At 36.7% G+C, this 14,552-nt stretch overlaps 1 protein-coding gene across 2 annotated transcripts in view; it reads right to left on the reverse strand.

Moving 5' to 3' along the window:
* F8 (coagulation factor VIII) overlaps window positions 1–14,552 on the reverse strand; it is a 216,840-nt gene that overhangs the window by 116,559 nt on the left and 85,729 nt on the right. The window lies entirely within an intron of this gene.

Genomic DNA, 14,552 nt, shown 5'->3' on the forward strand with positions numbered 1-14,552 from the left:
GGTGAGTCTAGTTAAAGGTTCATTGATCTTGTATACCTTTTCAAAGAACCAGCTCCTAGTTTCATTGATCCTCTGCATTGTTCCTTTAGTCTCTATGTCATTTATTTTTGCTCTGATCTTTATTATTTCCTTCCTTCTACTACATTTGGGCTTTACTTGCTGTTCTTTTTCTAGTTCTTTTAGATGCAGGATATAGTTGTTTATTTGAGCTTTTTCTAATTTCTTAAAATGTGCCTGTAGTGCTATGAACTTCTCTCTCAGTATTGCTTTTGCTGTGTCCCATAAATTTTGAGTTGTTGTATGCTCATTATCATTTGTTTCTAAGAATTATTTTATTTCTTCTTTGATCTCACTCTTAATGCATTCGTTATTTAATAACCTGCTATTTATTTTCCATGTGTTTTAGTATTTTTGAGCTTTTCTGTTGTTGTTGATTTCATGCCATTGTGATCTGAGAAAGTGCTTGGTATGATTTCAATCTTCTTAAATTTGTTGAGACCACTTTTGTGCCCTAACATGTGGTCTATCCTAGAGAATGTACCATGAGCACTTGAAAAGAATGTATATTCTGCTGCTTTAGGGTGAAAGGTTCTGAAGATGTCTATTAAATCGAGTTGATCTAGTGTGTCCTTTAAGTCTGCGGTTTCTTTGTTAATTTTCTTTCTTTAGGATCTATCTAGTGATGTAAGACTAATCTTTTTATGTATCTGTTTGGTCACTTTGTATATCATCTTTGGAGAAATGTCTATCTAAATCTTTTGCTCATTTTTCAATTGGGTCATTTGTCTTTGTTAAATTATTTTTTTTAACTTTTAATTTATTGTGTTGACACGGTTTCAAGCGTCCTGCTCAATAGAACACTCTCTACCCACCACATTGTACCTCACATGACCAATGCAAAGTCTTTTTCCACCTCCATTTCACTCTCTTTGTTCCCCCACCCACATCCATCCCCTTTTTCACTCTGGAAATTGCTACCCTGAGGACTGTATCTATGTGATATGTATATATAATTTGGCTAATCCTTACACCTTCTTTGATCTTGTCACCCTTTTACCCTTCCTTCTGACAGCTGTCCATCTGTTCCATGTGACCCTGCCAGGTCTATCCATGTCATAATAAAAGGTAAGATTTTCTTTTTCATGATAGCATAGTAGTCCATAGTGTAAATGTACCATAGCTTTTTAATCCACTTGTCCAATTACAGACACTTGGGCTGTTTCTAGATCTTGGCCATTATAAACAATGTTGCAATAAACATGGAGGTGCATATCTTCTTTTGAATGAGCGTTTTGGGATTCTTAAAATATATTCTTAGAAATGGGATAGCTGAGTCATAAGGTTGTTTCATTTTTAACTTTTTGAGAAAACTCCATACTGTTTGCACAGTGGCTGCACAAGTCTGCATTCCCATCAGCAGTTTAGGAGGGATCCCTGTCCTCTACACCAGGGATTGGGAACCTATGGCTTGCGAGCCAGATGTGGCTCTTTTGATGGCTGCATCTGGCTCACAGACAAATCTTTAATAAAAAAATAACAAAAATATAAAACATTCTCATGTATTACAATTCATTCATTTCCTAACGCTCATGTTCATGGTTGTGGGTACCTGGAGCCAATCACAGCTGTTCTTTGAAACAACACCAAATTTTTATTGGATAATGTGTAATGTACATGGGTCGTTGTATGGCTCTCACAGAATTACATTTTAAAATATGTGGCGTTCATGGCTCTTTCAGCCAAAAAGTTTCCTGACCCCTGCTCTACACCTTCATAGCACTAAGTTGTTTGTTGATTTGTTAATGAAAGGCATTCTGGTAGGTATGAGGTAATGCCTCATTGTGTTCTTTTTAAATTTTTATTAATTTTAATTTATTGAGATTACATGGATTCAAGTGTCCCACTAAATATAGCATTCTCACCACCATCCCCCATGTCCCTATTTATACCCCCTTTGTCCCCTCCCCCTAACTCCCTCTCCTTTTCCCTCTGGGATTTGCTGTCCTGTTATTGGTATCTCTGTTATGTATATATAATGTCACTAATCCCTTCACCTTCTTTTTTTTTTTCCTTCACCTTCTTTGATCCCATCCATTCATTCCCCTTCCCTCTGATAGCTTTCCCTCTGGTCCCTGTGACCCTGCCTCTGCCTCTATTCTGTTCCTCAGTTCACTTTGTCCATTAGATTCCACATATATGTGAGATCATATGATATTTTTCTTTCTCTGCTTTGCTTATTTCAATTAGCATAATAATCTCCAAGTCCATCCATGGTGTTGCAAAAGGTAAGATTTCCCTCTTCTTCATGACTGCATAGTATTCCATTGTGTATATGTACCACAGCATTTTTATCCACTCATCCACTGATAGACACTTGGGCTATTTCCAGATCTTGACTATTGTAAATAATGCTGCCATAAACATGGGGGTACATATCTTCTTTTGAATCAGTGATTTGATATTCTTAGGATATATTCCTAAAAGTGGGACAGCTGGGTCAAAAAGCAGTTCCATTTTTAAGTTTTTGAGGAAACTCCATATTGTTCTCCACAGTGGCTGCACAAGTCCGCATTTCCACCAGCAGAGCGGGAAGGTTCTCTTTTCTCCACACCCTCGCCAGCACTTATTCTGTGTTGTTTTGTTAATTAGTGCCATTCTGACAGGTGTGAAGCGATATCTCATTGTGGTTTTAATTTGCATTTCTCTGATGATTAGTGACATTGAGCATTTTTTGATATGCTTACTGGCCATGTGTATGTCCTCTTTGGAGAAGTGTCTATTCATTTCTTTTTCCCATTTATGAATTGTTTACCTTCCTGGTGTGGAGTTTTAGAGGTTCTTTATAAATTTTGGTTATTAACTCCTTATCAGACGTATTGGCAAATATGTTCTCCCATTGTGTGGGTTGTCTTTTTATTTTGTTAATGGTGTCTTTTGCTGTACAAAAGCTTTTTAGTTTGATATAGTCCCATTTGTTCATCCTGTCCTTTATTTCACTTGCCCATGGAAATAAATCGGCAAAAATATTGCTACGAGAGATATCAGAGAGTTTACTGCCTATGAATTCTTTTAAGATGTTTATGGTTTCATGACTTATATTAAAGACTTTTATCCACTTTGAGTTTATTTTTTTGAATGGTGTAAGTTGGTGGTCTAGTTTCATTTTTTTTGCATGTACCTGACCAATTTTCCCAACACCATTTATTAAAGAGACTGTCTTTACTCCATTGTATGCTCTTACCTCTGTCAAATATCAATTGTCCATGAAGATGTGGGTTTATTTCTGGGTTCTCTGGTCTGCTCCATCGATCTATATGCCTGTTCTTATGCTAGTACCAAGCTGTTTTGAGTACAATGGCCTTGTAGTATAACTTGATATCAGGAGAGTGATACCACCCACTTTATTCTTCATTTTCAAGATTGCTGAGGCTATTTGTGTTCTTTTTTGGTTTCATATAAATTTTTGAAATATTTGTTCTATATCTTTGAAGTATGCCATTGGTATTTTAATAGGAATTGCATTGGATTTATAAATTTCTTTGGATTATATAGACATTTTAATGATGTTTATTCTTCCTATCCATGAACACAGTATATGCCTCCATTTGTTTATATCTTTCTCGTTTTCTTTTATCAGTCTTATAATTATCCAAGTACAAGTCTTTTTTTACCTCCTTGGTTAAATTTACTCCTAGGTACTTTATTGTGTTGTTGTTGCAATAGTAAAGGGAATTGTTTCCTTACTTTCTCTATCAGACAGTTTATTGTTGGTGTATAAAAATGCCACTGATTGTGAATATTAATTTTATATCCTGCCACCTTGCTAAATTCATTTATCAGGTCTAGTAGTTTTCTGACTGAGACTTCAGGGTTTTCTACATACAGTATCATGTCATTAGCAAAGAATGATAGTTTTATTTCTTTTCCAATTTGGATGTCATTTCTTCTTCTTGTCTGATTGCTGTGGCTAGGACTTCCAGAACTATGTTGAATAAGAGTGGTGAAAGGGACACCCCTGCCTTTTTCCTGATCTTAAGGGGACTGCTTTTAATTTTTGCCCATTGAGTATGATGTTGGCTGTGGATTTGTCATAGATGGCCTTTATCACATTAATGTATGTTCCCTATATTCCCACTTTGCTGAGAGTTTTGATCATAAGTCGCTTGATCATAAGTGCCTGCTGGACTATATCAAATGTTTTTTCTGCATCTATTGATATTATCATGTGATTTTTATCCTTCCTTTTGTTTATGTGGTTAATCACATTGATTGATATGTGAATATTGTACCAGCCTTGCCTCCCCAGAATAAATCCCACTTGATCATGATGTGTAATTTTTTGTGTGTATTGCTGGATCTGGTTTGCTAATATTTTGTTGAGAATTTTAACATTTGAGTTCATCATGGATATTGGCCTATAGTCTTCTTTCTTTGTACTGTCTTTACCTGGTTTTGGCATGAGGATTATGCTTGCCTCATAAAAGTAGCTTGGAAGTCTTCCTTCCTCTTGAGTTTTTTGAAATAACTTGAAAAGGATAGGTGTTAGTTCTTTGAATATTTGGTAAAATTCACTTGTGAAGCCATCTGGTCCAGAACTTTTGTTTGGTGGGAGTTTTTTGATAATTGTTTCAATTTTATTTGTTGTAATTGGTCTGTTTAGGTTTTCTGATTCTTCCAGATTGAGTTTTGGAATATTGTATGTTTCTAGGAATTTAACCATTTCCCCTAGTTTGTCCAGTTTTTTGGCACACAGATCTTTATAGTATTTTCTTAAAATCCTTTGTATTTCTACGATGTCAGTTGTTACTGCTTCACTTTCATTTCTAATTTTATTTATTTGAGTCCTCTCTCTTTTCTTCTTGATGAGTCTGGTTAAAGGTTCATCAATCTTGTTTACCTTTTCAAAGAACCAGGTGTTGGTTTCATTGATCTTTTGTATTGTTTTTTTTTAGCCTCTATGTCATTTATTTATTCTCTGATCTTTATTATTTCTTTCCTTCTTCTTCCTCTGGGATTTATTTGTTCTTTTTCTAATTCTTTAGATGCAGGGCTAAGTTGTTTATTTGAGGTTTTTCTTGCTTCTGAAGGTATGCCTATAATGCTATGAACTTCCCTCTTAGGATTGCTTTTGCTGTGCCCCATAAAATTTGAGTTGTATGTTCATTTTCATTTGTTTCAAGGAAATTTTTCATTTCTTTCTTGATCTCATTGTTAACCCATTCATTATTTAATAACATGTTATTTAGCCTCCAAGTGTTTGAATGTTTTTCAGTTTTTCTACTGTACTTGATTTCTAGTTTTATATCATTGTGATCAGAGAAAATGCTTGATATGATTTTAATCTTCTTAAATTTATTGAGACTTGTTTTGAATACTAACATGTGGTGTATGCTAGAAAATGTACCATGAGCACTTGAAAAGTATGTATATTCTACTGTTTTGGGATAAAAGGTTCTGTAGATATCAATTAAATCCAGTTGATCTAGTGTGTCATTTAAGGCCTCTGTTTCTTTGTTAATTTTCTGTCTAAAGGATCTCTCCATTGATGTTAGTGGGATATTAAAATCTCCTGCTATTATAGTATTGCTGTTGATCTTGCCCTTTTTGTGCACCTAAATCTGCTTTATATATTTAGGTGCTCCTATATAAGTGCATATATATATTTACAATGGTTATATCCTCCTGTTGGATTGCTCCCTTTATCATTATGTAGTGACCTTCTTTATTCCTTACCATAGCCTTTGTTTTAAAGTCTATTTTGTCAGATATAAGTATTTCTACCCCAGATTTTTTTTTTTTCATTTCCATTTGTGTGAAATACTTTTTTGTATACTTTCACTTTCAGTCTATATGTATCTTTTGTTCTGGGATGGGTCTCTTGTAGACAGCATATGTCCTATTTTCTTATCCATGCAGCTACCCTATGTCTTTTGATTGGAGCATTTAATCCATTTACATATGAGGTTATTCTTGACATGTAGTTATTTGTTGCCGTTTTATTCTTTAAATCTACGTTCCTCTTTTTCTTGATTTTTTTCCCCCATTGCTCTTTTTATAGCAGGCCTCTTAACATTTCTTGCAGTATTGGTTTGGTTGTAATGAATTCTTTGAGTTTTTTTTTTTTTTTTTTTGTCTGGGAAGTTTTTTATTTCCCCTTAAATTTTAAACAATACCCTTGCTGGATAAAGTAGTCTTGGTTGTAGGTTCTTGTTTTGCATCACTTTGAGTATTTCTTGCCAATCCCTTCTGGCCTCAAGTGTTTCTGTTGAGAAGTTGATATCCTGATGGGGGCTCTTCTGTAGATAATTAACTGCTTTTCTCTTGCAGCTTTTAGTATTCTTTCTTTGTCTCTTAACCTTGGCATTTTAATTATGATGTGTCTTTGTGTAGGCCTTTTTGTTTCATCTTTAATGGGACTCTCTGTGCTTCTTGAACTTGTGTGACATTTTCCTTCATTAATTTAAGGAAGTTTTCATCTATGAGTTCTTCAAATAAGTTCTTTATATCTTGTTCATTTTCTTCACCTTCAGGAACCCCTATGATATTTGTTTTCTTGTTTTCACAGAGGTCTCTTAAAGTTTCCTCAGTATTTTTGAGTCTCTTTTCTTTTTGCTTCTCTGTTTCTGTCCTTATGTTTATCTTATTCTCTAAGTTGCTGATTTGATCTTCCCCTTCATTTAAACTGCTGCTGAATTCTTCTAGTGCAACCTTCATTTCATTTATTGTATATGCCATTTCTGACTGGTTCTTTTTTATGGTTTCAATGTCCTTTTTAATGCCTACTATGTTCTCATTGTATTCATTCATTCTTACTCTAAGATTGTGGAACATCTTAATTACCATTATTTTTAACTCTGTGTCAGGTAGTTTGGTTACTTCCATTTCATTTATTTCTTTTTTAGGGGGTTTTTCTTATTAATTCATTTGGTTCATATTTTTTTGTGTGCTCATTTTGTCTGTGTGTTAGGTAGCTCTACTTTGACTCCCAGATTTGATGTAACATCTTTATGGGCTCAGAAGTACTAACATCCAGATCACCTAAGCTCCTTGATCTGGCAATTTTCTTGAGGGTTATATGTGAGTCTTTTGTATGTGATTCTTGAATGCTGTTGGCCCTTTCATGGGTAGAGTTAATATTTCAGATTAGATGACTCTAAGGTCAACTTTGATCACATGTATTAGATGCTGTGCAATGTCTGTCTTATGGGGCATAGTTACTCTTAGCAGGGTCTGATGACTGCTGGACTCATTTTTTAGGTGTACCATCTGTATGGCTAGTTGAGTCTATTGTTGGTGTGGTCTGCCACCCATGACTGGTTGTGTTGGTTCTGGGTTGGGGTTTGAGTATGAGTTGATGTCAGATGTTGTTTGTAACTCACCGTGGGCTATCTGTCTGCCACTACCACTCTGTTCAGTAGTTGTGCTTGTGGTTTCTGTGCCTGTGTGTGTGTGATGGAGGCCAATTACTGTATAAGGATCAGTTTCCTCCTGCATATAGTTGACAGCAGCTTTGTCAAAGGTCCTTAAGAATACCTCTACCGTTCAGCTGCTCCACCTCTTCTTACATTGGCCTAGTCTTCCCATCTAGTCTTCTGAAGAAAGTCTATAGAGTGGACAAGTCTGGTCTCACCCCACCAACCCCTCTACAAGTTGCAAGTTTAGCGGACTAGGGCAGCTGAGGTTGGGATGACAACATTAGTGGGATCCCCTACTTTGTGGTTCTCTTGGACAGGATCTCAGTATGGGGAAAGTAGCCCCTACTCCAGAGTCTAATCCCTCAGGCACCAGTGGATACTCCAATTCTATTTCTCACCAGCAAAGTTATCAGCAGATTCAGATTGAGTGGTGCCAACAGTCTCCTCTGCAGAAGTTCTTTCAGCTGTGGAATCCCTGGTATCAGGAAGGAGGATTGAGAGTGTTTTCCACTGGGGTTGATTTTACTCCCCCCAAAAATGGTTAAGCCCCTCAACATGTTCCAGGCTCTACAAAACTCATATTTTGTATGTATGTGCTCTGAGCCTCTCTCCCTTCCCCCTGTGGGACTCGGCCCAGTGGGGCAGCATATTTGGGGCTTGGGCCAGCAGACTGTAAGACTACCTTGTCCAAAGTGTGTGAACTGCTATGCTCGTGTTAACCACAGAAAGCAGAATTTGCCTCAACTGGGTTTGGTGTCTGATGAGCTCTCTTTGGATGTACTGCTAGAAAGGCTAGTTGGGTCCTGCTCTAGTGTAGTCTGTAACTGGCCACTGGATGTGTTGGTTCTTGGTCTCTTAGGAAGTAACCTGGTGCAGACCAGTGTAAGACACCGACAATGACTGACCTTCAACAACCCTTTTGTAGCTCTAAACAAACCAGGATTTGTGGCTGGCTCTACTTGTCTTACGTGCATATGGAAGGACCTAGCTGTACACCTAGGCTGGCTTTTATCAGCATTTGGCTGGGAGCAAGTCAGCACAAGGGCCAAGATTTTCTGAGATATGTCTCCTGCTGCCTTTGTCAGCTTGCCGCTTGTTGTGCTCAGCCCCTAAAAAAATTTTCTGGTAGGGTCTAAAGACAGGGGAAATTTAGGGATTATGAAATATGGTGGGTGTGGCTCCCACCCCAGGGCCCTAGGTGTCAGTCTATCCTGACTTTTTTCACAGACCTCAGTAGGGTGTGACCACTAGGAGTCTGGTGGGTGTGGCCTATGAAACTAATTGATTTGGTCTTCCCACAGTCTGGATAATTTCTACAGAATCTCCCATGAGGTAGAAGCACCAGTCACATTTTCAGAAAAGCGTGTGTGTAGGGAAACTCAGGCCTCAATGTCAGACAACTGAGTCACTGTCACATCCCCTACTTCCTGGCCAAGGCTTCTTACTTCTCACCAGGGCCCAATTTCCATAGTGCGGGACAAGTGAGATTTTTGAGGGTGAGCAGTTGCTTTTTCCCAAACTGATGCTGTGCAGTGGGGAGCTCCACCCAAGAAAGATGGGCCTGACCAGGCAGTGGCGCAGTGGATGGAGCGTCAGACTGGGATGCGGAAGACCCAGGTTCGAGACCCCGAGGCCGCCAGCTTGAGCGTGGGCTCATCTGGTTTGTGCAAAAGCCCACCATCTTGAACCCAAGGTTGCTGGCTCCAGCAAGGGGTTGCTTGGTCTGCTGAAGGCCCACAGTTGGGGCATGTGTGAGGGGGCAGTCATTGAACAGCTAAGGTGTTGCAACGCGCAATGAAAAAAACTGATGATTGATACTTCTCATCTCTCTCCGTTCCTGTCTGTCTGTCCCTGTCTATCTCTCTCTCTGACTCACTCTCTGTCTCTGTAAAAAATAAATAAAAAATTAAAAAAAGAAAGAAAGATGGCAATTGCAGTACTAGAGAATGATTCAATATAAGGGTTCCAGTGGCTGCACTTCAGTGCACCTCTCCCAAGGCCACCAATTTCATACTCTCCTCATGCACCTCCAGTCTTCTCAGCCCTCCCTTTGTTGATGCCCAGGGTAAGTGGCTGTGAACAAGATTTTCTTCATTGGCCCTTTAATAAGAGGGTGCTTGCATCTCTAAGATTTCCCATCTTTTTCTTGCAGACAGAAACCTCACCTCTTTTCACTGCCGAATGCTATATGGGCACTGTCTCTAGTGTGTTGTGCTCTAGGATGAGGCACCTGGCCTGAGGCTTAGGACCCATAAATCTCAAGAAAAACCTCCCAACAGCTGAGAATCCCTTTGGAACCTCAGGGGCTGCTTGATAATTGGGAGCAGGGGCAACCCTTTTCATGTTTCTTCCCTTCCTTCCAGTCTTGATGTGATTTCTTCGATGTCTCCTTATTTATGGACTTCTCTTCATTTAGTCCTAAGTTGGTTTTTCAGGATAATTGTTCTTAAATTTAATATAACTTCTTTTTGGGCCTGGGAGGTGGCAATTGGAACGTCACTACTCTGTCACCATCTTGGAATCCTTTGTCTTTTTATTACTGAGTTGTAAGAGTCTTTTACCTATTCTGGATTCTAGACCTTTATCAGATATACTATTTTCTATTGTTTTCTCCTGTTCCACTTCTTCGTTTCATTTTATGGTTGATGTCCTCTGAGGCACAAAAGTCTTTAATTGTGATGAAGTTCAGTTATTTATTCTTTCTTTTGTTGCTTTTGAGTTATAGTTTTAGAAAATTATCTATTCCAAGCTCACAAAAATTACTCCTATATTTTCTTTTGAGGGTTTTATAGTTTTAGCTCCTACATTTGTGAATGTGATTTTATTTTAAGTTAATGGTCATGTATGGTATAAGGAAGGGGTCATATTTTATATGTGGGTATACAGTTGTCTCAGCACTATTTATTGAATAGACTATTCTTTTCCCATAGATTGGTCTTGAGACTCTTGTAAAAAATCAAGTGACCATAGATATATAGATTTATTTCTGGTCTCTCAATTGTATTCCATTGAATTATATATTTATCCTTGTGCCAGTACAACAGTCTTGACTACTGAAGGTTTATTGTAAGTTTTGAAGTTGGGAAGTGTGAGTCCTTAACTTTGTTCTTTTTTTCAAGATCTTTTGTCTATTAGGGGGTCTTTTGTAATTATATCTATATTTTAGGATTAGCTTGTCAATTTCTGCAAAAAAGGAAGTTGGAATTTTGATAGTGATTGAATTGAATCTGTAGATAAATTTGGAAGAGTCAATAGCACTTGACTCTTCTAATTCATGAACGTAATATGTTTTTTATTCATTTAGATGTTTAAATTATCTCAGCACTGATTAGTAGTTTTCAGTGCACAAGTCTCTTTAATTTATCCCAAATTATTTTATTCTTTCTTTGATGTTATAGTGAATAAAATTGTTTTCTTAATTTCATTTGCAGAGTATTCATTGATAAGAATATACAGAAATATACACTTGACCAGGTGGTGGAACAGTGGATAGAGCATCGGACTGGGATGTGGAGGACCCAAGTTCGAGACCCCGAGGTCGCCAGCTTGAGTGCAGGCTCATCTGGTTTGAGCAAAGCTCACCAGCTTGGACCCAAGGTCGTTGGTTTGAGCAAGGGGTTATTTGGTCTGCTGAAGGCCCACGGTCAAGGCACATATGAGAAAGCAATCAATGAACAACTAAGGTGTCACAACAAAAAACTGATGATTGATGCTTCTCATCTCTCTCTGTTCCTATCTGTCCATATCTATCCTTCTCTCTGACTCTCTCTTTATCTCTGTAAAAAAAAAGAATATACAGAAATATATAGAGAAATATAACTTATTTTTAAAATATTGAGCATCTATCTCACAACTCCTTAAACTTGTTTATTAGTTCTACAGATTTTTAGTAGGATTTTCTACATATAAGTTCATGTTGTCTGCAAATAAAGACAGTATTATTTCTTCCTTTTCAATCCAAATGTCTCTCATTTTGGCTTACATTACTGGCTTCCAATACAATATTAAATAGAAATGACAAGAGTGGACATCTTAGCTTGTTCCCAATCTCAAGGAAAAAATACTCAGTTTTTCATCATATTATAAATTTTTCTTAGCTGTTTTTTATTAGGACCTTGACTTCTGTTGCTAGTTCATTGAAAGTTCATTCCATTATGAATGAGTAGTGGATTTTGTCAAATCCATTTCTTTGCCTATTACATGATCATGTGCTTCTTGTCCTTTATTGATTTATTATGGTGTAGTTCATTAATTTTCCTATGTTAAGCCATTCTTGCAATGAGATAAATCTCATTTGATCATGGTATATAATCTTTTTTAAATGTTGCTGGACTTGCTAGGTTTGCTAATGTGTTGTGGAAAATTTATGTATCTATATTCACAAGGGGTACTAGACTCTAGCTTTCTTTAAAATTTTGAGATTTGAGGCCTAATGCATGGTTTATATTTGACAGTATTTTATGCACACTTAAAAAGAACAGGTATTCTATAACAGTTGGGTGAATTTTCTATAGATGTGTGTTAGGTTTGATTGGTTTATGGATGAAATGATATTAAGCATTTGTTGATAACTTTTGAAGTTGAGTAATGGGTTCAAAGAAATTTATTCTACTATTCCTTTTACTTCTGGGTATGTTTGAAAATATCTATATAAAAACTAAATAATAATCCTCAAATTCTTACATTAAAAAAAAGTTCAACAAGATTCAGCAAGGTATCCAGAGCATAATTTACATAAATCAAAGAATGAGGTATACCTATTATCTTGATGTGACATGCTATCCAATATATTGTTAATGTTTAAACAATCAAGGTTCAGAACAATTTCCATAGTGCTCCTGTTTTGTGTAAAATGTATGCAAATACACTATTACTGAATACACACACATATACTACATACATATATACTATTTCTGAATAAGAATATAAAAACAAACAGCAATGACTGTCAGACTATGAAATTGGAAGTTTAAGAGAGAGAATAATTTGATTTTCATTGTATATTCTTTTTTGCCTTTTGAATTATTCTTTTTTTGAATTATTTTGAATTATTCTTATTGGCTAATTCAAAAATAAGTAAATACAATTTATGAAGAAAAATATACAAGGAAAGCTAATGAAAATTTTGAAGAAGTACAATGAGAGACTTGGCCTTCATATATCAAAACATATTGCAAGTTGTTATAGTCATTAAAACAGTTTGATAACAGTTCACTTAAAGAGAACAAATTTTAGCAATTTAGTGTTTGATGAAGAAGGCATTTTTAAATTAGCTAAGAAAGAAGTGATTGGGCCAATTAACAGTCACTTGGGGAATCCTTATTTGACATTATGTACTGCATCCAAAAAATAACTTCCAGAGCAATTAAAATGCTTATGGTAAAAATGAAACCATAAAAGTAAAGAATAAAATATAGTAGACTATTTTATAATCTCTTCAGGTGGTGAAGACATTCCTGGGCAGAAATCATAAATAAAAAGACTGATAAAAGATTGAGTATATAAAGATCAAAACCTTTATAAAATATATCATAAAGAAAAAGTACAAGTGACAGACTGAGAAAAATATTTGAAAGATAACAATGTGCCAATATCTATAATGCCTAAAGCCCTTTACAAATATATAAGCAAAAGATACCCATCTTAATAGAAAAGTGGAAAAAAATTACAAACAGGCAATTTACAGAAGGTGTCATGGAAAGAGTCTATAAACATAAAACACTATGCAATTTCACTATGAGCCAAGGAAATGAAAATAAAGACAACACATAAATCTTTTGCTTATCAAATTGAAATTTTTTCTGAAGGTTTATACTATAGTATATATAGTTGTCAATGGTGTGGGACAAAGGGTACTTATATACTCTTAGGAAAGATATAAATTGATACATAATTGTTGAAAAGCATTTTGGCAATATCTAACAAAATCCCATGTTGGGAAAGGCAGTCTCACATGCACAGTCTTTTGACTTTCGTTTGGCCAAATAAGAATGGAACAAAGTGAACTGAGGAACGAAACAGAGGCAGAGGTGGGGTTACTGGGACCAGAGGGACAGCTGTCAGAGGGAAGGGGGATGAGGGAATGGGATCAGAGAAGGTGAAGGGATTAGTGAAATTATATATGCATAACACAGATAACAGATCAGCAAATCCTAGAGGGAAGGAGGGCAGGAGTTACGGGGAGGGTGTTAAAAAGGGTATAAATAAGGACACAGGGGAGGGGGGGGGAGGGTGTTATATTCAGTAGGACACTTGAATCCATGTTAACACAATAAATTAAAATTAATAAAAAATAAATTAATTAATTAAAAAAAGAATGGGTCTTGGGCCTGGAAAATTTTCTTATTAGGAAATAAAGAGCCTCCACAGCCTGTTCCAGGCTTATGACCTGGTGTGAGAATATCTTTCTCTGTTTCCCTCTCAATGAATGCTCCTTTGTTCTGCTTAAGTGTATGCATCAGTGGGCTTCAGGCATGCCCTCAGCTTTCAGTATTTCAGACTCCATGGGGGAGGGGTTGAGATCTTTCTGCTGCTGCATAAGAGGAGTGCACATAGGCAAAATGGCCTGCATTGGCTGGCAGGAGAGACCCGCTAGCCAAGGGGGAGTCATGTATACTATTGAAGCTGGTTTGCTCTAATATGTCTCTTTTCTATGAAAGTAAAAGCATTATTTCCTGCAGTGTTTGACTATGTTGTGTCTACCTTGGTCATTCCAATACCCAGATGCAATGAACAGAGAACAGAGGTATTTGGACTCTATTCCTGGTGGTTGGCATAGTGATGGATTTTGCTATTTCCCATGTAAAGTCCTCCTCTGTCATAGGTAACTAATGCATGGTATTCTGTTTGACACTCCATGTATAATAATCGGTGTCCTTTATGACATTTTTAAGCTGCTGAGTTGACACAACCAACCATCTAGCTCCAAACTGTGAAAAAATAAACCTCCTTTTTAAAATCACTGCTCAATGAATGATCTATTCTTTGCAGCATAAGCATTTTTGGGGGGGGGGGAGAGAGGGAAGAAAAAGATGAGAGGCATCAATATGTAGTTGCTTCACTTAGTTGTTCATTGATTGCTTCTCATATATGTCTTGACTAAGGAGGGCAGCTCAAACCAAACCAGTGACCCTTTAC

The sequence above is a fragment of the Saccopteryx leptura genome, chromosome X (assembly GCF_036850995.1).
Source record: "Saccopteryx leptura isolate mSacLep1 chromosome X, mSacLep1_pri_phased_curated, whole genome shotgun sequence".
NCBI lineage: Eukaryota > Metazoa > Chordata > Mammalia > Chiroptera > Emballonuridae > Saccopteryx > Saccopteryx leptura.